Genomic DNA, 27003 nt, shown 5'->3' on the forward strand with positions numbered 1-27003 from the left:
CCGCCAAAATGAACAGATTGCAACTTCCACCCGTTGAGCGCTCGCGCTGCAAGCGGCAGGGCAAACCTGCCTATAAAAGTGAGACTCTCAAACTGAAGGTATCTCATGGGCACTGATCCCCGACGTAGTTCCGCGCTGTTGGGTGTCATTAATGTGTAACATTGTAGCAGCCCAGCAGCTAGAGTCGCATGCTGCTGAGCCATCCCTCTTACCTTGCCAGGAACATCGCGCACTGTGCGCTGCTACAGCTTTCACAGACACTATGGTGCATTATAGCAGCCTCCAACTTGACAATTGTGGAGGCGCTATAATATGTGACTTTGCATTTCAGAGTGGTGATGCGGACCACCACAATGAAATGCGTTAGTCTAACGCCTGTTGCATGATACTTGGCAGGGCTGTTACCCAAATACTCCCCTCCAGTGGACCAGCTCCTCTTGGATCCAAAGGTGGAGAGGTCCATCTCTTTAACATACCAGAAGCTCATAAACAACTCTCCAGACCCCCTGAAAGAGTCGTGGGAATCTGAAGTGGGGCTCCTAGCGGAGGACGACTGGGCAGAGGTGTTGCAGTGTCCTACAGAGATGGCTATAAGGGAGCACCTACCATTGATTCAACTTAGACTATTACACAGGTCCTATGCCTTCCAGCCACTTCAGTATCGGTGGGGACGCTGCAACACAGAAGGCTAATTTTTTCACATAATATGGGCCGGTACGAACATTCAACGGTATTGGAAACGGGTCGCCAAGATTATGGCTGAGGCCACGGGTCTCCAGGTCCCCCTGGTGGCGAGATGGCATATACTGGGGATAACGAGGGAGGAGAAATGGCCCAAACACTTGGGAACATGGCTTATGCTAGCCTCAGGGGTGGCAAATAGGAATATTTTGCATGTGCGTGGGGTGCAGCAACCCCCCCTCCCGTGTGTACGGGACTAGGAGCACAACATGGATTGGTGCAATCAGGCAGAGAAGGTTATATATCAAAGTAGGGGGATGCCCAAAAAAATGTGTAAGTAAGCCTAGGACCTATATGAAAATGACATCTACGGTTATCAGGTTCAGGTTCATCCTCTGGGTTTGTATTAATATCCAGATTGCGGGTCGTCGTAGGCCATAACAATTAGATCATAACAAGGCTTCTGTCAGATATGTATGTAAAATTTAGCTAGGCATTTGTAACAAGTTGTCCAAGAATAATTGATTGTACCCATTGTGAGGCCAGTCGTAGTGTAGATACTTGTATTTTTGAGAAAAAACGCAAATTCCTCATGTCATGAATGTGCCCTCTGCGTGCTTTAAAGATACCTAGTGTCATGTTATGTAGTCATTTCAAATACAGTGAAAAATAAAAAGAAATGACTCTTGATGCCTTCTTTGACATTAGATAACCCATTGATTCCATTTTACAGCAGTATGTTTATTTCCTTTATTTTTGGTTTTAACAAAATCGCAGCCATTAAACATTGACAGAGTTCGTAGACAAGTGATCGTATACAGCAGATATTACGTTTACATTAGGGACGGATTAGTGAATGACATTGCTTTCATTGTAAGGGTAAGTACAACTCTGACACTGTTCATGTTTTACTCCCCCTCCCTTTTAGTCATGCCCCCACTAGTGTCTGACTCATGTAGTTCCCTCTCATCCAGTTTGGGGTTCAAGAAAGCATTACACAACTATTGCGATTCATTAAGATCCTCTTGCAAATGTCGTCTCTACGGCTTAACTTTATGTGGGCTTCTTCCGCCAGTGTCCATTGGCATACGTCCCTATTCCAAGCATCTATATCCGGGGCACGCTGACCCATCCATGACATGGCTGCCCTACGCCGTGCCAGCACCAACAGTAACTGCAACAGCTTGAAAGCTATTTTGCGTTTCTTTATGTGTCCCAATAAACAGTGTAGTGACACCTCCTCAACATGAAAACTTGTGTCCCTTGGCAATCCCCACCACATGGGACCAGAACTGTCTCACCCCATGCTAAGAGCAGAAAATCAGCCCCTGCCTCATCACTGCGGGCACGCATCTGCGCGGGTCTGGGTAATTCGGTGAAGTTTCACTGGTGTCATGTAGGTGCAGTGTATGAAGATGTAGTGCACCAGTTTAAAACATGCATTGCAGGCTACTGTATGGGTAAGCGCACTTATGGTTGACCAGGTCTTGTCACCCAGGGGGTCAGCGTCCCATGTTATCCTTGCTCTGGGAGGAGGGCCAGTTGAGTCCATCCTTATTGCCTTGTAGAGGAGGGAAATCAGTCTGCGCCCAGAGCCACAGGAGAGCAATATATCTAGGGTTGGGGTTGTCTGTGGGATTATTGGGTATGTGGGCCAGGTCACTTTGGCTATTTCCCTCAGACCAGCATAATATAGATAGTGGCCCTGACCCAACTCAAAGTCCCACACGCCTGTTCATATGCAATGAATGTTTCACCCGGGGAGAGGTCCGCTAACACTTCACATCCCCCTCCCTCCGCGTCTGAAATGACATATCTCTCATCATTTCCCGCACAGGGACGAGTATCCATATGGGAAGCTCCTGATGAAATGGGATGTATCACATGATTGTCTCCACATACTTCTGCCAAATACTCGCAGTATAGCAAACTATGAAGGGCATGTCAGTATGTTTATTTCCTTAAAGGTTTCTGGACTAAGTAATGATTTACAAGCCGTCATTAACTAGGTCTTCAGACTCTAGGATTGCAGAGCAAGGCCCGTGAATTAAGAAATGCTGGCTTTGGAAGGCGAACCAGGGCAATGGACTAATCGGGAGACCTCGAGAAACATGACCCCCGATCAAGGGACTTGTTGACATCTGGAGCTTTGCAGACCATGGCTGGTTGGAACTAGTGACGCCATGAGAATTACTCCAGTCCTGCTATTCCTGCTCTCTTGGCTATTCTGCTCAAGAGAAAAAACAGACTTAAGTTAAGGGGCAGATATTTTGTCTAGAGCAAGCAATCATCAACGAATTCAATCTCTGCCCTTCTGAGAAAATATAGTGAACAATTTTTGCACTTGTTTAAAAGAGAAATGCCCTGGGATCTCCAATCTCTACTAACGTGACAGCAGTGAATGCTACATTTAAGGGAAGACGAGGCGACTGGGCTTTAGAACTACAGATCGGGCTAATTGTTACAGACTGTGGATGATTTTCCACCACACGTGAGTGGGAGGTAGTTGTACCTCGCGTCTTGAGACGCCTGCACGGCGCTACAGGCCCCGGCCCATGTTACATGTGACTTATGAATAATTGCGTTAATGTTCTATTGCCCTTGTCCTGAGGAGACCAAGAAGAAAAGGCTGAAACGCGTTCGCGTCGACATTTCTAAGGAGTCCTTGTAAAAAAGAGTTTTTTTTTTATTGTGTAGTTATGCATTAGAGCTTAGAAAATAAGCCCCTATGACTAAGGTGTTTCACTCTGACTACCTCGAAGTGTATCATCCAGAACTAATGGGTGAACACTAGTGAAAAGAAGCTTTAGTGTTTTGGCAACGTAAAATTGTGTTTATGTTGGTGTATGTATTTCTCTGTGCATGTCTTTTTTGCCTTTTTCATTGACTGGTGCCATCGTTTATGTGTGTTGTAAATATTTTGTGATATACATGTTAAGGACTAAAAAACTGTTGAGAGGGAAATTGAATGTGCTCTACTCTGAAATAAATATTTATGTATTAATTCCTTCATACCAACCTGTTTTTGTATATAACTTGGATCTCCGATATGCGCTGGCTGGTCTTCACAATTCCACTATGCTGGGTGTAAGATCCATAGAGTAGAAAAAACATTTTTGGTAGCTTTGCTTCATGAACTCTTTTCAGCACTCATGAAGGCAGTGCTACAGGCTTAAACGTACTTGATACATGGTGCAACAAGATTTGAACAGTTTACCTGTGTCCCTGAAGGACCCTATTGGCTTTTTCTGAGATCTGACTACTGTTCAAACCTACCAGCTTTGTATGCACAGTATTCCATCTTGGTCCCCCGCTTGTTTTTCAAAAAGAAAGAAAATGAAAGTTCTCGGACAATTGAAAACTGTGTCAAATCAAGTCTAGTTTTTTTTATAAATTTCAATATTTAAAGCAATGAAACCCTGTAAGGTTCACACTGATTTATCGGCTACTCATTTTGGAACGTTCAGCCAGTAGTTTTACACAACTCACCTTTTTGGCACAGTTTCGAAAACATTACACGCATTTAATTAAACTGTAGTTTGAATATTTTGCAGGTGTTATGTAAGTAGTGTTTTATTTTTATGAAGCTTCTCTCTTTTTTATCCTGACTGGTGCCTCCTCTGTGATATTGACATAATCTAAAATGATAAAATACAAGTGACTCCTCTTTGCTTGTTAATTTAAGACACTGCAGTTGGAATTTCACATGTGAGGAAGGATAAAGAAATGTCACGCAAGACTAAGCGGTTTTCCTCGGTATCGAATATGTGGACTTTTTAACAAGGCCTTCTTTCTGCCAAGACTGCATGCCACTAACTGAATGGTTTCTAGTAAAGGGCCCCACCAATCACCATTAGGTGACCCTGTAATAACCATCAAATATTGGGATATTATAGAAAACTGTGATTTTCCGTTTCTCTGCTCAGAGAATGGATTCACCAAGCACATAAATACTGAATCACGTCCAAATAAATCCCAAGAGTTCAAATATTTTTTTACAAATTGTACGTTTAATGTTGCACCAATAATTGCGGGGAAACAGAAACGATACTAAAACATTTATCTCTAAATTGGCTGTAATGTCAAAACTACAGATTGTGGCATGTCATTCCCAAATCATTGTATTATGTCAAAAAATCCAACATTCTCTAAATGACCCATTAGTGGCGCGATGCTGGTTTCTTCCTAATGGAAGAACAAAGCTCCATTGTAGATAAACTCCCAAGAATGCATTCCTACAGGCTGCTGGGGTTGCTTCTACTGATGCTGTAAACGCATTCTTTTAATTCTCTTGTGGTATTTTTTTTCCTGTTGCTCGACACCACTCGGGGCTTAATAAAAGATCTGCGATATTACTGGGTACCTCGGCCCATAGTTACTGACACAGGAGGCATCGATACTGGAGGGTCAGTGAGGGTGTGGGAATATCAGGGAATACAAGTGGGATCCTCTGGATCCCCTGAGAAAACAGGAACTACCCGGAGGAATGCGTAATTTGCTTCTCAGTTTTCCCTGATCTTTCACCTTACCTCTCAAGAGGCAGAGTCCCTGAGTGAAACACAGCAGGGCAGTGGAGTTACCATGGATTACACTACATAATCTCGATACAGGATTAAAGGGGACCTCAGAATGAGGCCCTAATCCCTGAAATATGCGTAGCACACCGTTTCAGAGAGAGGAAGGGGTGAAGAGGTTAAGCACCGAGGCACACATGTGAAGACAGCTGCCTGCTGGGGATGATGAATCCGAGCTTGCTGCTCTGCAGAGCAGGGTCCACGCGCCTCAGCAGGACACTGTATCTTCCCAAGGGCCCCTCTGACGCGCAGTGTGCCCTGCTGGCCTGCATGGCTTAGAAAGTGGCTGTTGGGCTTAAACCGAAATTAAGCATGCACAAAGCTTGCCTTTTGTAAAGTTAGACAGCAAAACAAGGTGACATTTCTACACACTATATTTCTTCACACGAGGAGAGGTGTCATAATATACTTCACTAGACTTAGCCATTTTCTGCCGGCACGTTCTAAACATACATCCAGTTACCCAGACGATAAGAGGAAGAAGCTAATGGTGAGTTGTTGAGAAAGAGGAGTGCGCAACAGTGAGCTACCGATACCTACGTAACTAGATTGATCAATACATACGTCTCTACTAGCACAACTAGAGAGGATGTGGCGTAACGGCCAGAGCTGCCGAGTTTGGAGAGGGGAACCAGGTTCGTTTCTCGTCGTCGGCTCCACATCCTATGATTCTGGGCAATTTCGCCCACCCTACCAAAAAAAGAATGCGTCCTTGTATAATGTAAAGCGCTCCAATACCTTCGGGCCGAGTTGGTGCTATATTAAAAAAAAAAAAAAAAAGAACACCCCGGTATGGGTGCTATCGACGTTGGCACCCGTGTGAGTAATCTGAATGAAATTTGCAGATAAATGGTTCTAGCTAGTGGCTCAATTTCAAATTCTGTACACTCTGGTTAAGGGGTGGGGAGGGGGGGGGGGGTGCATGGTTTTAGAGGTGAGGCCAAAGTAGTATTTGAGAGTTATTGCTCTCTGCCATAGTAAAATCTTCTGAACAGAATTACACCGAAGTTAACACGAGAACAAAAGTTCACCCAGAATATATTTTTTGGGCGTTGGTGCACATCCCTTGAGTAGCTTTTGAGGTCCTTGTGTTATAAAAAGGCACCAGGCAGGCTTCTATGAGTTGATGTTTAGTACATGTGGAATAAGTATTTGTATTCAGCATCCAAGTTGTCCACAAACGGACAGTCAAAATGGCTGATGGTTATTAGAATTAAAATGAATCTGGTTGTCCCACAAAGCAGTTTTTTCCTGTTGGCCCCTTTAGAGTCAATGGATTTAATGGGAGCTTGCAGAGCCTCGTGATCTGAGGAGAGGGTGCCCCAACCTGAATCTTTTCAATCCAGCTGCCCTTCTCTAATCAAGGGGCCACTGATGGCCGTTAACCCCGAGTCCAGAAAGTAAAATGGTGTAAGCATGCAGGGAGTGATGATGAACACATTCTGACTCCAGGAAGAGAGGGGGCCCGTGGAGTAAAATCCTGCATCTACAGAAAACGCAAAGACTGCGGATCGGTGAGGCCCATTCCCCTGAAGTGAGCAGCTTCTCAGAAGCATCTAAGGGAATCATGGAACTTCCTGCTAACGATCAAGATCATTTTAAAATAGTGGAACAGAGCGGAGGTCACTCAAAGTTGCTACAAGTGGGTTCTGAGAGCATGGCACAGGAAAGGATGTGGGGAAGGAGGGCACACCCTGTACACCCAGTCATAGCCATGCCTAGTGGCTTTAAGGCCATGGAGATTAAAGCTAGGGTGTGTCCGAGAGTAACGCCCTGCACTTTGAGCCTACTGCATCTGCCAATGTACTGGACAAGGTACACAACTCATTCTGGGAGCACAGGAACAGGGTTCAAGTGCTTGAGCCATGCAGAAAGCAGCTTCGGTGAGCATAAGACAGTGTACAGAGCATGTCTGTCGGCCACATCCTGCACAGAGTACCTGCTGCACTGGACGAAACACCAGGCACCAGGCCCGGCTCCAGGAATTTTTATTTGGGTGGGCCAAGGGAGCATTTGGGTGGGCCACTGCGCGCTCAATTTGTCGCTTCTGGAGGTAGCCTACAAGCCCTCGATTACATCATATGTACTTGCAAACAGGCAGCATGATACAACGGATTGCTTCTGTGTGTACACAGAGCATATGGAGAGTTATTTGAAAGTAAGACCAATGTCGGGACCTAACTGCAAACCCTCGAATTCCAGCTCCCCGGCTTCAACACAAGTACTTGATTCCCTCATTGCCATCCTCCAACACCGGCCTTCATCTCTCTGTAGCCTCTTCCCATCATGACCTCCTCCTCAGACTCCCTCCCTACCACCCTCCACCAGTGCCCCTCGTCACTCCACAGCCCCACCCCATGACCTCCTCTTCAGACTCCCTCACAAACAACCTCCACCAGTGCCTCCCATCTCTCCATAGCTCCACTCCCCATGATGTCCCCCTCGGATTCCCTCATTGCTACCCTCCATCAGTGCTCATCATATCGTAGCCGCACTCTCTTATGCATTTTATTTGTTGTATAGCGCTACTCGTAGTGTAGGGTATCACAGTACTGTACATCACACACACATTATGCAGACACAATGATTCATAAAAGTATGCAAATCAGCCTATAGGGAATGTCAAAGAAGCTAATGAGGATTACCAGGTGTAGGAATCACATCTCATCCATGCTGCTGGGCAATATGTTTTAAGAGGGTTGGGTCGGGAGAAGCACAAACACAGGATTTAAAGCATACCCCAGTGGTTGGCTTTACTGATTAGAATGTATATCTGCCCCAACTCTGTATTGCAACACCAGAATAATGAAATACTGGGAAAATCTGAACTAACTAGCAATACAAAAAAAAGAAATCTAATTATACCATTCTGGTTTGTATACGCATCTTTGATGACAGTCCATAGGACACTGCCCTATGTTAGGATTGTAACTCCTGAATCAAAGGATCTCTGTAACAAAGGCAGTAACCCACTAAGCTATCCACGTTAACTACAGTTTAACTGCATTTAAAAACTAAAAACTGACAAAAGATTGATCTCCAGCAGGATCATTAATCCCCAGAGTTATCTGGATATTTAGTTGTCGTGCATCCTTGGCAGAACCACTCATGTAATGATACAAACGATTTAAACACAGGATTTAAATGAAATATACACCATTCTAAGTACGTCTTACTGACAGATTAAAAAAACACAATAGCCACACATTCTCTTACCTGCTCCTTACGAACTCTGTCACAGCCCGATAGGATAAACAGCTCAAGGGGTCAGGAAGGTCAGGAAAACGAATCGGCAAAAACAAACTCCTCTTCACCAGCTGAAAAGAATTAAGTATCCACGCAGCAGGACGGTACACTGGGATTTGTGCCCTTCGCCGTGCCCCTAATGTATCTGCAGAGTGGGCGGGGACACAGCCCACCTTTCTAATAGGAGATGCGTGATTGGGGGTGCGAGCCCAGGCCCAATCACGCAACTCCTAAAGAAAGAATAACGTTCAGAGAACGTTTTAAATTACAGTGGCCATATTCTGTTGGCCTTGCTGACGTCACTGCCAGGGCCAAGGTTTATGTTTGGGTGGGCAAGGCCGATGTTTGGGTGGGCCTGGCCCACCCGGCCTACCCGCTAGAACCGGGCCTGCCAGGCACCCAGTGTAATTTGCAGCATCTCTAGAAGCAATAAGATTACATACAGAGCATGGCCCCAAGGCCACATACAGAGCATGGCCCCAAGGCCACATACAGCGCATGGCCCCAAGGCCACATACAGCGCATGGCCCCAAGGCCACATACAGCGCATGGCCCCAAGGCCACTTCCTGCACCCACTGTCTATTGCACATTGCAAATGAACATGTGCAGTGGCAAATGGAAGCATGAGCACTGCACACAGTGGACATAGCAGGTTTCTGCGGAAAGGGGACGAGGTGCAGGGAAAGGCAAAGTGCCACTCCATGTACCCAGTACCCACTGTGCACAGCTGCAGCACCTGCGAAGTGGGTTTAAACTTTGTTCCAGGGCCACGGTATATTTTAACACCACCAAAACAAATTCCCTGACAAAATTGTTAAAGGAAAGCTTTGGTTCTTTACTACGGTCTGAAAATAACAATCGTTATAAACAAAAGATAAAAAATCCCCTTACATTAAAGGAGCATAATTGCTTTGATCCAAAACCTAGAAAACACTTACATTTTGTAGAGCTTCACACAACCACATCTTCCTCCTAAATACATAGCAATAATCTCACATATGACGTTAATGTTGACATCCAAGAGACATCAATACAATCAATGACATTACACATCACATAATCAAGCATCAAATTCGCATGGGAGACCGGGGATGACAGCAGAAACTCCACTCAAGAGCAGGTCTTCTGCCCAAAAGGTGAAAGCCAAGTGGCACCTGAGGGGAGGGGTGCGGAGTGCCCTGTGGGCGTTGAGCCAAGTGTGCAGTGTCCGGACTTTAGACTGTATAGTCATTGCACTTTAGGAATGGTTGAAGGTCAAGTCCAATAGGCCCTAGAAGAAGGGGTGCTGAATGGTAGGCCAAAATGAAAGGCGTTAATTGAAGTCAGGCACTGCTTTCAGGGTCCATTGGGTACTGCTGAGGGCAGTGCACATGTGGGCTCTTGGAATACTTTGTGGAAAACAGAGTAAGGCCCCCTGCCCATATCATGCTGGCTAAAACCAAAGTAGGCCTTGGGCACAGCAACCTTTCACCCTCAGCACAGGACATGGCTGAAGACCAGTCTCTGCATTCATTCCTGGATGGTTCTAGACTCAATAATCGTTCCCACTTTGTGTGATATCTTCAACAATGTACTAACACAAATAATAGTTGTGTAGCTCACGAATATTGATGAAGTTCAGTGTTATATGGCTTTTGGATTGTAACCATTATATCCCTTTAACTGACGCTTTCTAAGGAACTAGATAGTCCGATAGACAAACTGATAGATAGACACATAGACAGATCACTAGAACCACAAGTTAGAATGTCCAAGAAAACTGTAGCTTGTTGGCTAAACAAGAAATAAAAGTTAACAAGAGAAAAAAAGACAACTTAAAAATTACATAGGAAACAAATATGTAGTATTTCCCATTCTAGTGAGGATCCCTGGTCTTCATGTTATAATTTTAGTCCTATCTTGTGTGATCATGGACAAATGGCTTGACCTCCAGTCCTTGGTTTGCATATCTGCACAATTTGGGATAGCCCGGCATATCTTAGTTTTAAGCGCTAACTTTAAATCTTGGAAAAAAGTTAGTTTGACGATAGGTCTTCTGGTGACAAATGTATGATGTACTCTGCATTCAAGCATGTGATTTAAAATTTACCACACTCAACAAGGGATGTATTACAGATGCAGGAGCAGAGGCAAAGGAACTGTCGAAAGTTGCATTGCATCTGTGCTGCACAGAGTTGGTGCATAATCAGAGCATCGCCATCTTCTTCCTGAGATCTGCCAAAGCCCCTTTACAGTGACCTCTCACTGAATCAAAGAGCATCTTTTTAGGTATAATTAAAAGCCCAGCTTTCCCTTCCTCCAGTGTGTCTCACCCAGATCCCATGAATAAAGCAAAGCACAAATCTGCCAGGGAGGATTCCTCTATCTCCTCGTACTCCTCCAATCAGCCCTGGATCTCCCAAAATGGAACCCATTAGGCTCCATGTAGTGTACCACTTACAGGCACACATACACCCAGCACAAGCGCAAAACACACATGCACTGTACAGCTCTACATCTTCCATGTATTGTACCATTCAAAGGTACTCATACACCCTGAATGCTTAGAACACACACATTGTACAACACTACCTGCTAACGCAGATAACCTGATGTATGCCAAGGGTGAGATAAGCACACAGCAGCGGAAATTTACACGGGTGAGCCTGTAGGCCTCACTCGAGCAACACAGGTAAAAATGCCTGTTCTCGTCTACTGATCACTACACGGTATGCTGCCACAACAGCGCTTGTTCTACTTAACACCTGGCAAAGGCAGTAGCCTTCCACCACTATGACAGTAACGCTTCTGGAGGCCCTCCTGGTCCAAAAATACCGCAATCTATGAGATAGGACTAATTCATGGCGCACATGTATGATTCAGGTTCGCCAACGACAACAAAAATCACCAGCAGGAATCCAGATATCCTTGCAGTTGGGGGCACTCAGGACAGGGATTCAATCCATCACCATGCGCTGGACTTTTCTGTTGCAACGCCACACAATTCCACTCAACTCCACTCCACACAATTCCACTCATACAATTCCACTTCACACAATTCCACTACACATAGTTCCCCTTCACACAGTTCCACCCTATGCCACACAATTCCGTCCTATGCCACACAATTCCAACCTACTCCACACGATTCCATTCCACTCCACACAATTCCATTCCACTCTACAAAACTCTAGTACACACAATTGCACTCCACATCATGCCACTCAATTCCACTCCACAATACAATTCCATGGCACACAATTCCACCCTACACACTTTCACACAACACAATTTCACTACACAATTTCACTACACATAACACAATTTGACGCCTCACAATTTCACTGCATGCCATAAAATTCCACTCCACACCACAATAATTCCACTCCGATCCACTTCACACTATTCCACTCCATGCCACACAATTCCACTCCACGCCACACAATTCCACGCCATACAACATTATATAATATATAATATTGTTAAATGACAAGTTACTACGAGCCATTTTCTTGGCTGTCATTCATAGCGGTTAAAAAACACGTTTGCTTTCAGCTGTTGTTATACCACCACACAACCTGGAACAGTCATCTCTAAAGAAATAAAAATAAATAAAGCTGTTGCTGCAGACCAGAAAACAGACGTTGGAAAGATGATCTTGGGGAACCTAACCACCACATGTGCTGTAAGTTTTGCACTTGGAACAGGTAATATACAGCCTGATTCATCAAGCTAAATTGCACTCGCAAAGGTCTCAGAATTTTGCCTTTTGCGAGTGCAATTTATGCATTTGGGATTCATCATCCCAAATGCAAAATTCGCTATTAAAGAATTCGCACATTTGCGAAGAATTGCATTTAAGGAATCTCTATTTGAGATTCCTTAAATGCAATTCATGAATCATTTAAAAATTGCGAAATCACAATTTTGGGCCGCTATTTACCGAGAGGTCAGACCTCGTGGTAAATAGCAAAAACTTAGAAAAATGCATTTAAATGCATTTTTCTAAGTTGCATGTTACACACACACATGTCCTTTGGACAGGTGTGTGCGCAACACCAATGTAGATTACATTTCAGGGGTGCTACAGGGTGTCCTTTGGACACCCCTGCACCCTTGAAATCGCATCCTTATTTGCGATTAGCTAATTGCTAATCGCAAATAAGGAACATGTAGGAATCGCAATATTTTTTGCAATTCCTACATGAATCCCGTTTTGCAAGTCCTTAATAGCGATTCCTTATGAATCGCTCTTAGGGGCTCGCAAAACGGGAGATTGATGAATCAGGCTGATGATTCATTGCTTAGCTATTGGGGTAAGGCATCATCAGTGCAAGGAACTGTGGGTGGGCTTGGAGTCCTGACATCCAACCCTGCAGAGTTCTGTTTCGGGTGGTAAAAAGAGCCACACAGTGTAAATTTGGTTGTAAAGTAAAGGTATGTAACGAAGACACCTCAAATAGATATTTCACTACACTTGGGTCAAGCTTTAGTGGTCTTGCTAGGAGGAGCTGTAGCTATCAAGTGTGCAGCAGGTGCAGTGTCACCGGGGCTGTGAGGGTCCCAATGAACGCAAACAATTCCTAAACTGTATTGCTCATTTAACAGTTTGTGGCGTCCTTTTTCCTGACTAGCACTTGGACACACGAGACACTTGCTAGGCTACTAAGCAAGCTTCAATGAATGCAATGTTTACCTATCTGAAGCCGAGCAGGGAAAATTAGTAATCACCAAATACGGATTCCAATAAAAACACTTGAATTAAGGAATTACCAATTCACATTAAACTGGTTCTTGATTATTTTCTGTATTTAATGTTTGAATTGCATTACATAGCATTATTTAAAACGTGACAATACATGGCTATCAAATAGAAAGAAACATGCATTTATCAAAGTTTCGCCACTTCCAACCCAGCACCCCAGCGTAGCATGCTGTCGAAATCGGCACGCGCTTCAGTGCCCCCCACATAGGTGCAGCAAGGGGCTATACAAATGTTGCAATACAACACAAACATTTTGGCCAGACAATAATACATTTAGTTGTATCCTTAGGTAAAAGAAGAGGGTTTTATGGAGATGCCACTGTGCATCTCGAAGTACCTCGCAAGTTCTTAAAAGAGTTAATAGCAGTTTAGGAAAGTTAAAACACTGAAGCCGATTACTCACCTATTCCCTTCTAGGCTTGTGTTTTGCAACGAGGCATGACTGTGTACTTCACCAACGGGAGCGAAGGCACGAATGTGGAGAGAGGAATCGGCAAACAGGAGCCGAGGAGCTTAAAAAAAGACTCCACGCGCGCCTCTCCAGCCCATAAATCTTTAAAAAAAACAGACGGGTCTTCCAAATCTGTGGAGTGTCGGGGAGGAGATTTAAAATGCCGCCCTCCCCTCTTCCAGTGAAACCGAAAGCGCGTCGTCGCGCCCAGGCTCCGGATCGAATGGTCCCTTCCACCCGCTTCCGAAGTGCGCCACTCCAGGACTCCCAGGAGGCGACCCCAGGCAGCCTCGAGCCCGCCGCGCGCCGCTCCCCCGCTCCCGGGCTCTCCGCAGGCAGGAGTGAGCTCTTTCGGGTCTTTTTTTAAACACAAAAAGGCATAACAGCTGAAGCCAGGAAGGGAAAAAAGCGGCGGTGCCAGCTCTCGGACTGCAGGGCGCGCTGTGCCGTTCCCAGTACTGCCACTTTTAGCATTTTATGCATTGGAACGCACGTGCATAGCACGGGCTGGGTCGCGTGCACGTCATGTTTATAAACAAAGACCACCTGTAGCAGTAGCACCTCTTTCCTGCGGACCTTCGTGCTGTCAACACCTCCTGCGTGGTGTCGTTTTGGAATTAAGGATGAAATCTCTATACTGCTCTCTATACATATATATTGACCTTGACGACATTGTGGTCGACGCCATCGTGAATACGATATTTTTTGGTCAATATTAAAAGTGACACCGTTTGACGGGTTTGTGGTGGCAAGGAGGCTGGGCATTGCCGAGAATTAAAGGACAACAAATAATAATCTTGTTATAAAGTAGTAATACATTTGCCTTTTCTATCAAAATGTAGAACCAGGTGGCAGAGACAAAGTACTAAAGGGCAACAAATAATAACCTTGTTATAAAGTAGTAATATATTTGCCTTTTCTATCAAAATGTAGAACCAGGTGGCAGAGACAAAGTACGCACATGAGACTGGGAACTTTCAAATGTAATTGATTGGGGGGCGGCTACCAGCTGGCTGTGCAGTAAATGAAGAAATGTAACAAGGTCCAATGGCTTGAACCCAGTCGAACACAAACTCGCATCAAACTTTATTTAAAAATATATATATTTTCGATTTTATTACGGAACTATACATAGAACAACTTCGGCGTCACAGTTTGCAGAGCACAACAGGTGCCTGACTGTGGCATCTCCTCTCCTACCCTCCTCACTAGGACATCTAACCCTCATACTCCCATGTCAGTGTTCCACTGCGCATATGTGGGGCTCGACACTGAAAGACATCTATCTAATAGCTGCTCTTCTGTTTGCACCGACTAGGCCTAGCATCGCAAATCTATATTGGACTTTGCTCCTGCTGGAGTATGGTATTGTGTAGAAGACAATGACGGAAAGTATTATCTATGTGTGTCACCCACCTCTCCTAGTTGGCGGGTGGATTCAAAGTAGGGTACCAACCACGTACACCTCCAGGTTATGTGCAAAAAGTCTGCTCCCCCCACCCCCTCTCTAGGACATGTATCTGATCAGCTCCAGGTAAATTCTGAGGAGTCTCATCGGTAACAGATAGGTGCGGGGCTGTGCAGGACATAAAAAGGTGCCAACTTAAAACGTGCATTACATGAAAATCCCCATACTAGTGCTCAGACTTTACGTCATTCCCTGTCCTCCAAAGGGTCTGTGAGGTCTCTGTTCCAACCCTGTCCCACCAGGAGCATGGCCTTGGGCAGGTCTGGTTTTAGTGCTCTACACAAGCGGGATGCCAGTCTCCGAGGGGAACCCATGTCCAGCAGGACCCCCAACGTCTGAGACTGGTTAGGGGTTTGTGGAAACCCAGTCCAAATTTTGCTGGCTGTCTTAGTTAACTTGGCGAATTGCAAAAACTGACCGGGGCCTACCTCAAATGTCTCTTGCACCTCTGTGAAAGCACAGCATCACTCTCCCGGGTATAATTCCCCTTGTGTTTCACAACCGCTGTCTTCCAAGGCTGATACTGACATATCCTTCCTGATGTTCAAGAAAGGTTGTAGCCACCATGTTGGTAAGTTTTTAGAGAATGGAGGTTTGCGCAGTATGGACCTAATCACCCGTTCCAATGTCTGCGCACCTGACTCATCACATAGGGGCAGCGCTCGTTCATAGGGGCACCTTCAATGAGCCATATAGGTACATTTAATGTGTCCTGTGTTCCTGCCAAAACATGTTTCTCCCTATCGGGCCCATCCACCCACCATTTAGCAGCGCGCTCTAGTTGCGCTGCTATATAGTATAGTTCCATATTTGGTAAGCCAAGCCCTCCTTCTTCCATGTCTAGCGTCAGCACTTTCAGTCTGACTCTGCTGCGTTTATCAGGCCCATACGAGTGAGAATAAGAAGCTGTCCAGGCTTTTAAACGTTTGTCGGCCTATTGGGCCTTGTATATTTTGAAAGATGTAGCAGCATCTGGGCAGGAACACCATCTTTGCGACTGTAATCCTGCCCATAACTGACAACAGTAACATCAAACTTAGCACAAGCGTTATTACTGGGTTTAATCATCCTTGGACAATCAACAATTTCACTAACTTTATTCACATTTACCTCTGAGCCTTGAGTGAATTAGTGATCAGTGAATTAATGCAAATTAAAAGATCTACTCTAGCGAATCCAGTCCTCCTTACACGAGCTTACATTCCAAATCTTATTTAACTGTATGAATTTGCATAAGGGCTAGTATTGTTTGGAAAGCTAAGGTTCTGTATTTGCGTCAGTTCAATGGGTGTCTGAAACAGTTCTCCTAGTCTACCTGGATTTGGCTGCTGCTGTACCCTTTCTTGCAGGTTGCTTGTAGCTCCTCCACCCATCTAGATCTCAAGTGTGACACTGATACAGCGAGGGTGAATTTCAATGAGCTCCTCTGAATCATCAGCAGGCAGATTTATTATAGATCCTCAAGTGACCACAGTCTGCACAGAAGGACTTTACACGGGGGTGGGGGGATGGTGGCCGGGGGGGTGGGATTATGGGAGGGTGGGGTTAGAGAGTACAGGGAGCATGCACCCTAGAAATCTGCACTTCTTAGTTGCTGTAGTCAGTGTGGTGCTTGGTATGTCTACACAGAGAGTGTCTATTATGAGAAACACACCTGATGTTATGGTGGTTTGTTTGGTGCAGAGAGCAGCAGTGCTTTTCTGGTGGCTTATCTTCAACATAAACCCTAACATCAGAGGGAGAGCAGGACCAATCAGATTCTCAGCAAGCACTCAACATGGGGGCCTGTGGGGTTTGAGGAGGTCCCCACAATCAACCTTCACAACAAACAACGCCTATTAGAAGCCACCCTTCTGAGGCAAGAGACTCCTTCATCCCACAGAGTAAATAGGTAGTCTTGTGAAAAATGTCGGGCATGTACTGGTGTAAGAATGGAAAAGAAGAAGCCAGTATTTCCGAGGCTGACGGAGGCTGAACTGATGTAGTTGTGTGTGTTCTGGTACTTTTGTATTACAGGGGTTTTGTGAAGTGCCTTGGAATTGGCCTCTCTATTGTGAAAAGAAGACCTATGCCGGACTTTCTGTGGATTTCATTTTGGGCGCGGGACTGGGTGCTGGTGAAAAGGTTGGAATGAGGACAGATGCAAGTGAGAAGGTAACGTTCTGTGGTTATGTGTACCTGGTACCTGACTTTCTGGTTGGTCTTGAATTCCAGGTCTTTGTTGAAGTAGACATAGTTTTTAGGGTTAGCATAGATGGTGTCTTTTCCTGCAGGCTGGCCTTATAGGGGAAGGCTGTGTACTTGTTTATTAGCACAAGATATCCCGCGACCAGGAGTGAACCACTGGGAGTGTAGGTTTAATGCAAGATGCTCTGTGGGAATTCACATTGAGTGGATGGGATATTTCATCTTCATTATGTTATGTTTTCCAAGAGTTCGGAAGGAGCACCAATGCCATATGTGCTTTGCAAGAGAGCCCACGCAAATGATATATTGTGCACCTTTATGTCTGTGCATTCGATATCATTTATGGTTTGACTCATGGCGTGGAAGATACCCTGTGTGAGTTGGAGTATTGGCATAGTTTCCTTGTTGAGTTGCATGAATCACTGTGTGAGGTGTGGTTGAGGAGTACGGGGCCAAGCCTATTGTTAACAAGATACCCTTTTAGGGTTGGGGTTGAGCAGATGGCGTGAGGCAGCTCTTCTGAGTTATCTTTGCAAAATACATTGTGTGTGTTCCTTCCCTGTTCATCATCAAGTACACGATGAAAGATGGAATGTAGAGTATGCGACTAAGGGAGAGGACTGGTACCAGGGAGGTTAATCTGCTCCTGCAAAGTGTTTCCTCATCTTCTGTAGACCTGTATGTGCAATAACGAAAACCTCTTTTTATACTGGCCGTGTCCCCCCCAATTCCAACAACTAACAATAGCTCTTAGATTACAGACACTCCATTGTGGAGACACAGTCTCATCTGTCAGCAGCACCTCAACAGACGTGTACACTCTTTATATGGAGAATTGGGTAGTGGGCAACAGCATATCTAGATGACCATGTTTAGCCCAACACACACTTTCTTCCATATGACTGTTGCTGTTTTATCCACCAGCTTCTCCTGGAGCCATGAATGAATAACTAGCAAGACAATGCAAAGTGGAGTCTGCCAGGAAAGATTAAAAAAGATCCTCTTCTGCAGATTCCAAGATATAGGTTCTGTCCATAAAAATCTGAGACTCATTCTTGTCCGGATCCTGCAAAAAGCTCTTATAATTAGCGTGTAGGATCCTTCTGAGGTTTGATGGCTGCTAAAAGCATAGGAATCGCTCATAAGAACCCTAGGATGAAGTAATGGAACACAGATTGCCCTCCATATGGGACAAAACCACCATCGTGGCATAACTCTGGAAATATTTGCCACACGTTTCTGTCTTTGCCACATTTTTCTGTATTTGGGCCTACCCCCATCCTTTTAGAGACCAAAGTAGTTGAAAGAGGACCTACTGAGAATGAAGAAGAGCATGCATTATCTTTGCAGGTGTCCTAACATAGATTCAGAGTCCATATTCTCTACTTAAAAGAAAGCATAGTGGTGGTCTCCACCAGTCTCATCTGGGCAAGTTAAAAGACTTTCAATTTGCTCGTTTGTGACCTAGAGATGCCTCAATTTTTCTGGTTGGGACAGAGGGGAATGGCATCATCCGAGTCACAGGTGCTTAATCATAGGCTTTCCATTCGTGGAAACAGTGGATAAGGCAATAACAAAAATAAAAAGACAACTTGGTCTCCTCAAAGGCTGCTTGAAATACTGCACATCAAATTCATTTACAACAGTGAGGAATATTTACAAGGAGTGCATGCAAGGCAAGCCACAACTGGCATTTGCCTGTTTCTGAGATGGACGTCACACTGGCAGCATTGACAATGGACATTCCAAGAACCCATGGTTAACCAGCGTACTCCTTGATCACATCTATATTTCTACCAAGATGTGGTTGGCCCCTCCCAAAGAGGGATCCCTCTTTTCTACTTTCAGAGCAATTGCTTAGCACCAAACGCCTTAGACTGTGAAATATCCAATGAAACAAACAGAACATGGTGGGTGATGAAACTTGATGTGGAGTGGTGGTGCTCCTACTCAATTAACATTAGGCAGGATTAATTCGCATCATGGGCAAGGGAGGAGTCTGTGCTCAAATAATCATCTAAGATCATTACTGAAAAATGTAAACAACTAGGCTTCTTCTTCCGGTTCTTAGGTGGTACATTTATTTAAATATACATGTATGCATTACAGAAAGTAAAAAGTTAGAATAAGAAGCCAAATTCATTAAAAGGGGCAATAATAAAGTGTATTGTTAAGCAATTAAGAAACCGTACAGCACATATGAAAATATTCAAATTAATAATAACAAGCCCCAATAGAAAAGAGACACACACCATCTCATGGCAGGTGATAATGCATGCTGTGGGACAAAGTGAAGGAGCATATTAAAAAAATATATGTTTCCTCTGTTAACCAATCATGCAAGTATAGTTTTTCTGGTTTTATGTGTTTCAGCAGCTGGGTGGTTATCTCATTGGCACAGCCACATTTCGCCCTTTTACCTCTCTCAGTAAACCCTCTAACTCTAATGTTTTATTCATCCTGAACCTCATTCTACTACTATGATCTCCAAAATAACCCATTCCACTGCTGTGATCGCCAAATTAACTCATTCTAGACTCTTCCCTCCTCTATCCCTCTCTGCATCACTCTAAACCTCATTTTACTACTAAGAACTCACTCAGAAACAACCCTTTCTATCCTTGTATCCCTCTTTAGACACATCTGGGACCTCATTTTACTACTAGAACTTCCCTAATCCACTTGTAGAGACTCTTCCCTCCTCCATCTCTTCTTTACTCATCCCCAACATCATCCTCTACTATGATCTCCCAATAAACACTTTCTAGACACTTCCCTCTTCTATCCCTCCATTATCCCTTTCAATCCAAACTAACTGACTCACATGTCCACCACTCAAATTAATTCATATTTCCCTATACTAATTCACCACTGATCCTTTTTGGGTTTCGGAGTAGCGTGCTACTCGCCTTGTCAGGGTTAGTAAGCACTATTTAAATACAATTACAATAATAACTGGGCTGTGATGAAAAAGAGGCTCATGGTGGTAATGAGCAATATCCTCAGTTAAGTAAGTTCACTTGGTGATGTAATGCTCACATTCCTGGCTATTGTGGGAATGGAATGCAACATGGAAAATACTTTAAGGTTGCATATGAGTTTTGGAAAGAAAAAGAACTGTTTGCAGAAATAAAGATGTAGTTACCCATTATTTCTTACAAAATTGCTGAGAAGCATATTTATTGTCAAGATGTTTTTTTATCTGTGAAATAAAAGCTGTCTAGAATGTGAGGTCAGAGGTTTAAAAATACATCTCTCTTTCTAACCTCTTCTTGGCCAAATTAACTGAAGGGAACATGACTTCCAAGTCGCACACAAAGGCACGGAGTAAGTGTTAAATGTACTATATTGTTTTGCCATTTATACAGTTTTTCATAACCCCTACTAATCCTAAGGTGTTTTTGGATAGACTGGTTGCATTATTTACATTGGGATTGAACCTCTTTGCTTAATAATGGCAGCCACTCGTCTCATTGCGCACGGCTCAAACAACTTTTCTTAATTTACATATATTTTATTTCACTCTTGTCTGCATCCAACAATTTACCTCCCCAGGGCTCTTAGTTACAGTGCAAAAGACACACAATTGATGGACGGAATACAGAACAAATCAAAACATTCACTCCCAGTCAAGAAATCTGGGTTAAATCCATTATTCTTTTGCTCACCATGCCACCCCAGTTTAGACCTGGCCATATGCAAATCAGTCTTGACCCTGTGCCTCATGGGAACAGTCCAGCCCGAACTGCCAAGCCAGATCGTCCCTGGACCAAAAACAAGCAGCCTAGGACAGGTTTCGGGGTTTCACCCCTCTTCAGCGAGGATAGCTTGATTCCAGTGGCACAGTGAGCCCAGGACCCACGTCTGGGCATACCTGGCGCATTTAGGGCGAGAAAGCAAAAGACACACAATTGATGGATGGAATGCAGAACAAATCAAAACATTCACCCCCAGTCCAGAGATCTGGGTTAAATCCATCATTCTTTTGCTGACCATGCCACCCCAGTTTAAACCTGGCTATATGGAAATCAGTTTTGACACTGTGCCTCATGGGAACAGTCCAGCCCGAACTGCCAAGCCAGGTCCTCCACGGGCCGAAAACAAGCATCCTAGGACCGGTTTTGGGGTTTCACCCCTCTTCAGCCCGGATAGGTTACAGTGCAGCAGCCAACCACCGGCAGCGTCTCCTGCAGCCAATCACCGAAACCGGAAGCACCATATACAGCTCTAGAGTTAGCCCTCTGCTGACATAAATTTTGTGCGTGTCCAAGCCAGGATAACTTTATCTGACCAGCTGCAAGTGTGTCCTTTTTATGACATGCCTTTTTATTATCAAAGACCAATGGGGGAACGGATCACTTGTCCTGAGGAACCAGGGTTTGTTAGTTTTTCGTTTCGTGTACCGATAAAAAACCCTCATTCACGGCCTGAGGCTTGGGTGCGGTATATCTTGGTTCTCCGCCTCTCTTTTAGCAACGTGACAACACATGGCACCTTTCACTATTTTTTCTAGGTCCTGAAGAAAGCCTACTTGACCCCACCTGGGCATAAAACAAGGCTGAAGCATGTTGACCTTTTTATGGACATTGAATAGTGCGGAAGACTCCTTAATCCCCTTCCTACGAACGCATACATTTTTAAGTAAGCCCAAATCCAGGCCCATTAAAATTGTCTTTTGTCTGGCTACACACGCTTTTTTAACATACACTGTTATCCACCATCACTGATCACTACTGTACCAACCAGTGGTTTACCTCCGGGTGGAGGAAGCATGAGAACTAACCCAATGATTATGCTGTCACGTTGCTAAGAGAGAGGCGGAGAACCAAGATATACCGCCACCCAATCCTCGGTACGTGAATGAGGGTTTTTTATCGGTACACGAAACGAAAAACTAACAAACCCTGGTTACCTATTGCATTGCAAATGCTTGTTATTAAATATTGTTCTGCTTTCTCTCCCTTGAGCAACACAGCAACTTCGTAGGAACTGCATTAAATCGGCCCCAGTATTGGCCACCATTTTTCAAGCTACCTTTCTTAAAAAACTCAACACATCTCTCTGGGCCATTTATTAGTTCACCAGAAATCAGCCCCTGGACCACAGTGCCCCTCAATCCCCTTCCTTAGTGCTTCAAAGTTTACTTAGGTTAGAAAAAGCAATTTAAAACCAAACAATGACCTCATATGGGACTCTAGGGCAGTGATCTCAAGGTGCGGCTGGTCATAATTAGCACTGGGCTGCTGTCTTCTCGACTCAGCAATAACATTGAAAAAGAAGGCAAATAAACAGTCAAGCCGTTATGTAAAGGTTAATTGAAATAAAAGAAACGAAGTAGCTAGGTTATCCTGCACTGTTTAACTTTAGAAACATCTTTTTATTAAACACATCTTGCAGCCCAAGTGTAAAAATATGATAGAATCTCTTCAAAATTCAAAAAGTGTTTCATTAATACAGAACCGTTTCATCTTAGTAAATTGCATTATATCAGTGCATTAAGAAGTATTTTTTAATGCGATAGTTTTGAAACATGAATGTACATTAATTCTTCCCCCACCCTGACAACAATGTCGATAGTGAACTAAGATACAAGCCAGTTGTTAAGCGCAGTCTTTGGGCAGGGTTCCTATTATCTCCTTCGACGCTGATGACGGAACCGCTCCGTCATCAGCCGCGGTGGCGCTGTGCTGATGATGGAGCGGTTCCGTCATGGCCCGCCCGACGAGCCTGCGCGGCGCGTTCTGTTAAGCGGGCGGGGCCATGACGGAACCGCTCCATCATCAGCACAGCTCACACGGAGCGGTTCCGTCACCAGCGTGTGAGCGCTGCGCGGCCCCCCGCCCCCTTAGCGCTGCGGCGGAATAGCCACCGCAGCGAAGGTGTTATACGGGAACAGCATTATAGTTTATTAAATCAAAAATAGGAGAAAGTTTTGCACATTGTACATCCTGAAATCATGTATTTTGACATCCTTTTATGTATGATAATAAATAAAAAGAAGGAATAGTGAAATAAAAACGTACGCCTAGGATCACACGATTTGGTAAAGTGGAGAAGCTGGGATTAATTCCAGGTTTTCTGGTTTCACAATGTGCAATTCAGCAGATATATATGCTTCGCTTACAGTACATCCACCCTAGTGGGACTGTCGGCCGGAACCCTCTCTTCCTGCCCGCCACCCAGCTGGCATCAATGTGGCCCTCGGTCACATCACAGACAAAACATTTTGGCCCCCGGGGAAAATGTTTTAAGGCCTGTGCATTGAAACTGGGGTTTGGAGGGGTGTGGCGGGGAGAGCTCACACCGACACTAATATTGTGACACACGGTACTAGCAATGAAATGGGACCTCAGACTAGAGGGAACCAATTCTGCTTTTTCAAAATAATAAAACAATATATGGAAGAAAAAAACCATCTTTGCAGACGTACAAGACATCACATGTGCTACCAAATAATTTGCAAATTCCTGCCTTTCTGATTCCATAATGAATTACTGGAAAGAAAATGGAGAACTATCGTTTGGATCTAATGGGACAGGATGCGGACAATATCTGATGTCATCCCCTGAGTCCAGGAAACAGCTGCTTGCCCATTTAATTCTTTTCAGTGACTCATACCCGCGGCAACTGGAGTGAAACTAACTCATTTGGCCAGAACAGTTCATAAAAGGGTTTCAACTCCAGCCCAAACAATAACATATTTCACAGACATAAGAGTTTGCCTCGAGAAGTTAAATTCCCCGATCACAACGGTGGCCGAGGATGTAATGTATTTACCGGACACAGCAAATACCTCCACCGTGGGGTAAGGTACTTACCATGTCTGGTAAATATGTTCTAATCCAAGTTCAAACTCTTTAATGGTGCATAAGATGTGGAACTCGTTACATACCGCCCCCAAATGTACATGTCACAGTAATTACTGTGCATTTGTAACCAGTACATTTAAGCAGGTTCGACATGCCAAAATGTAACTAGGATTTTTTTTTTTTAGGGGTGCGGAGTTTACTTCACTTCACATGATTTGGAATTTCAATTACCATAAAATACTACTTGCACTGTTTTTAGTACATTTTATATACAGACTTGGCATTTTGTCCGCAAAGCCAATTACTGCTCAAGACCAACTGCAAAGCTTCAGAAATTGTGCCAATGCTGATATTAAAACAGGCTCTAGTTATTCCCGATCTCCAGGAAACTGGAGCAGGTAGACACTATTTTCTGAAAAGTATACCTGCGGCTGAACCATTTTTTTTCCGCTTCAAACAGTAACACATTTGTCATGAATTGTTACAAAAGGGACGATTTTGACACAGATATCCCGAATTAAAAAACATCCCTAACAATGCAAAGATTTCCACAGACCTTTGTGAAGGTTGCACAAAAAAAACCTTTACGCACTCCTAAAATAGACAACTTTCGTTATTAGAGTCAAACGTGCAATCCCAAACGCTAAGGAACATTGCCACCACAGGTCAAAGATTTAACCAGAGCACATACTTTCACTTCTTGTACAAGAGGACCAAAATGCCTTGATATGGTTTCTTGAGAAAAAAATATTCAATATAGAAATATTCTTTCTCTCACAACCCTGCATGCTACTTCAGCAAAAGGCTAGAGAATGAGTTGTGATAATCAGTATACACGCATAATAATTTGTTTTTTATATAGCTGTATGGATCCAGGGTAACCCAGTCCTTTCCTTTCTAAGCGCTGTAAATAAAAGATGATACCACTACCAAATTGAAGACACTGCTTTTTCTCAACAAGTGGTGAAAGATGAAGGTTGAATATACTCAGCTGGGATTTTAAATCCTGACCTTCCGAACACAGTAGTTTAGCAGTGGCGAACAGTCGAATGGGCTTAATTGGTGGCAGTGGTTGCACGTGGTGGGCACCAGCATTCATCTTTGGGAAGAAGGACATATTCTCCTAATCAGACTTTGACCCAGAGAGAAAGGAGAAATATATGTAACCAGTAGCAAAAGGAGAAAATCGAGATAAAAGAGAACCTGTTGGAGTGCGAAAAGAGCTAGTAAATATAGGTCTGAGGAAGAAAGGCGTGATGAGGGGGGGAAACAAGACTAGGCGGTGTTGGTATTTAGCAAGCCTTGCACTACTGGTGGCGGGCTTCTAAGAAAAACAATTGTATTAATTTTTCTAATAAATTAAGCATTGGTGGCGAGAATTCAGCTCACTGCCCTATCGTGCTGAAGCGTGTACAAAAATTGATTCAGGCCGGACTTGGCTTTTACTCCACCAGGCATTTCCCCAGTAGGCTGGAGTCATGAGAGGCCAGTTTTGAAGACCCATGGGTACAATTTGTTGTTATGACAACGCTGAAGGCAGGCTCTGGTAACAGGTAAGTTTTATAGTCAAAATTCACTCAGACAGCTACATCCACTCCAGCCAGCTCCTAACTGTCAACTGTTGAACGTGGTCACTCAAAATCTACATTCTGGAGCATGGCCAGGAGCAAAGATTCTACGGCAACACTACATATTTTTCTTCATAAACAACATAAATAACATTAACTACACACAGACAGTCAATAATTTTCATGTACTGGGCAGCGTAGAACTGGCCACAAGTTAAAGTTCAACAAGAGCATTTTAATCAGCAAAAAAATCCTTATATCTATTAGGAAGTTTTATATGAGGTCCTGATTTAGAAATGCGTACAGCTTCAGAGGTGCATTCTACTTGTGCATTCTAGAACATACCAACAAACCTGTTCTCATCATTGTAACCTGATGGAATTGAAGAGACAGCATCAGTAAGATCATCACCTCTTCCTTCACTAAAATCAAATAAGGGCTTTTTATGTGAACCAACTCTACTAGTGTTTTTCTGTACTGTAACCAAATTGCATGAACTGATAATTATTGCTACCAGATTGAGCATCTACAAAGGTGCCAAATCTTGCAATCATTCAACTTTGCAGGATTGGTAAATACTTCACCTGCTTGTACAGAATCAGACAACTTGGAATCTCCTTTACAAACCTTGGATGGACTTTTATTTCTGACCCATTTGGCAACCTTAAAAGAGACTTTCTTGGTTCCACACTTGCAATGGTAACAATGAGTTAACTGAGCCTGCTTAATGTTCATCCAAACTCTTGTGGGAGACCAATCTATCTGCCTCTTTTCAGTCAACAATTACAAATGATCACGTGTATCTACCATGCAAAATGTTAAAGGGGCTAAAACCTGGCACAGCCAGGTTAGTGTGATAAACCCAAATTAACTTGGGCAATACAACGTCTCAAGACAGATTCCTTCAATTACCAATTTGTACGCTACCCATGACCACACTATTGAAACGTTCTACCATCCAATCCCAGCAGGGTGATACACAGAAGTAAATTTATGTTTAATCTCATTCCTTGAAAGGAAAAACTCCACTTCTTTCAAACAAAATTGGGGACTATTGCCACTTAACAGAAATGTAGGTAAACCTTCTGTCTTGGCCAGCTCATACAGAAACAAGACTTCATTGGATGCATCAGTTCTCATTACAATCTTAATCTCAGGTCACTTGAAAAATAGAACAAATATTACAAACATATATTTCAGGGTCTTACTGGATCCTCAAATAGGACCAAGAACAGTATTAGCTAATATATCCCACTGTGAGACAGGAACTTTAA

General features: G+C 43.9%; 1 protein-coding gene across 2 annotated transcripts in view; it reads right to left on the bottom strand.

The window, feature by feature from the left end:
- Nucleotides 1–27003, bottom strand: part of PPP2R3A (protein phosphatase 2 regulatory subunit B''alpha) — a 1303908-nt gene that overhangs the window by 632079 nt on the left and 644826 nt on the right. Inside the window, exon 1 of one of the 2 annotated variants that reach the window (XM_078665894.1) lies at nucleotides 13650–14040. The exons of the other annotated variant lie outside the window; for it this stretch is intronic. The gene's annotated coding sequence lies outside the window, so the exon portion shown is untranslated. Of the gene's footprint in view, nucleotides 1–13649; nucleotides 14041–27003 lie in introns of those variants that run through there. 2 annotated transcript variants of the gene reach the window in all.

Source organism: Lissotriton helveticus, chromosome 11, assembly GCF_964261635.1.
Source record: "Lissotriton helveticus chromosome 11, aLisHel1.1, whole genome shotgun sequence".
Classification (NCBI taxonomy): Eukaryota; Metazoa; Chordata; class Amphibia; order Caudata; family Salamandridae; genus Lissotriton; species Lissotriton helveticus.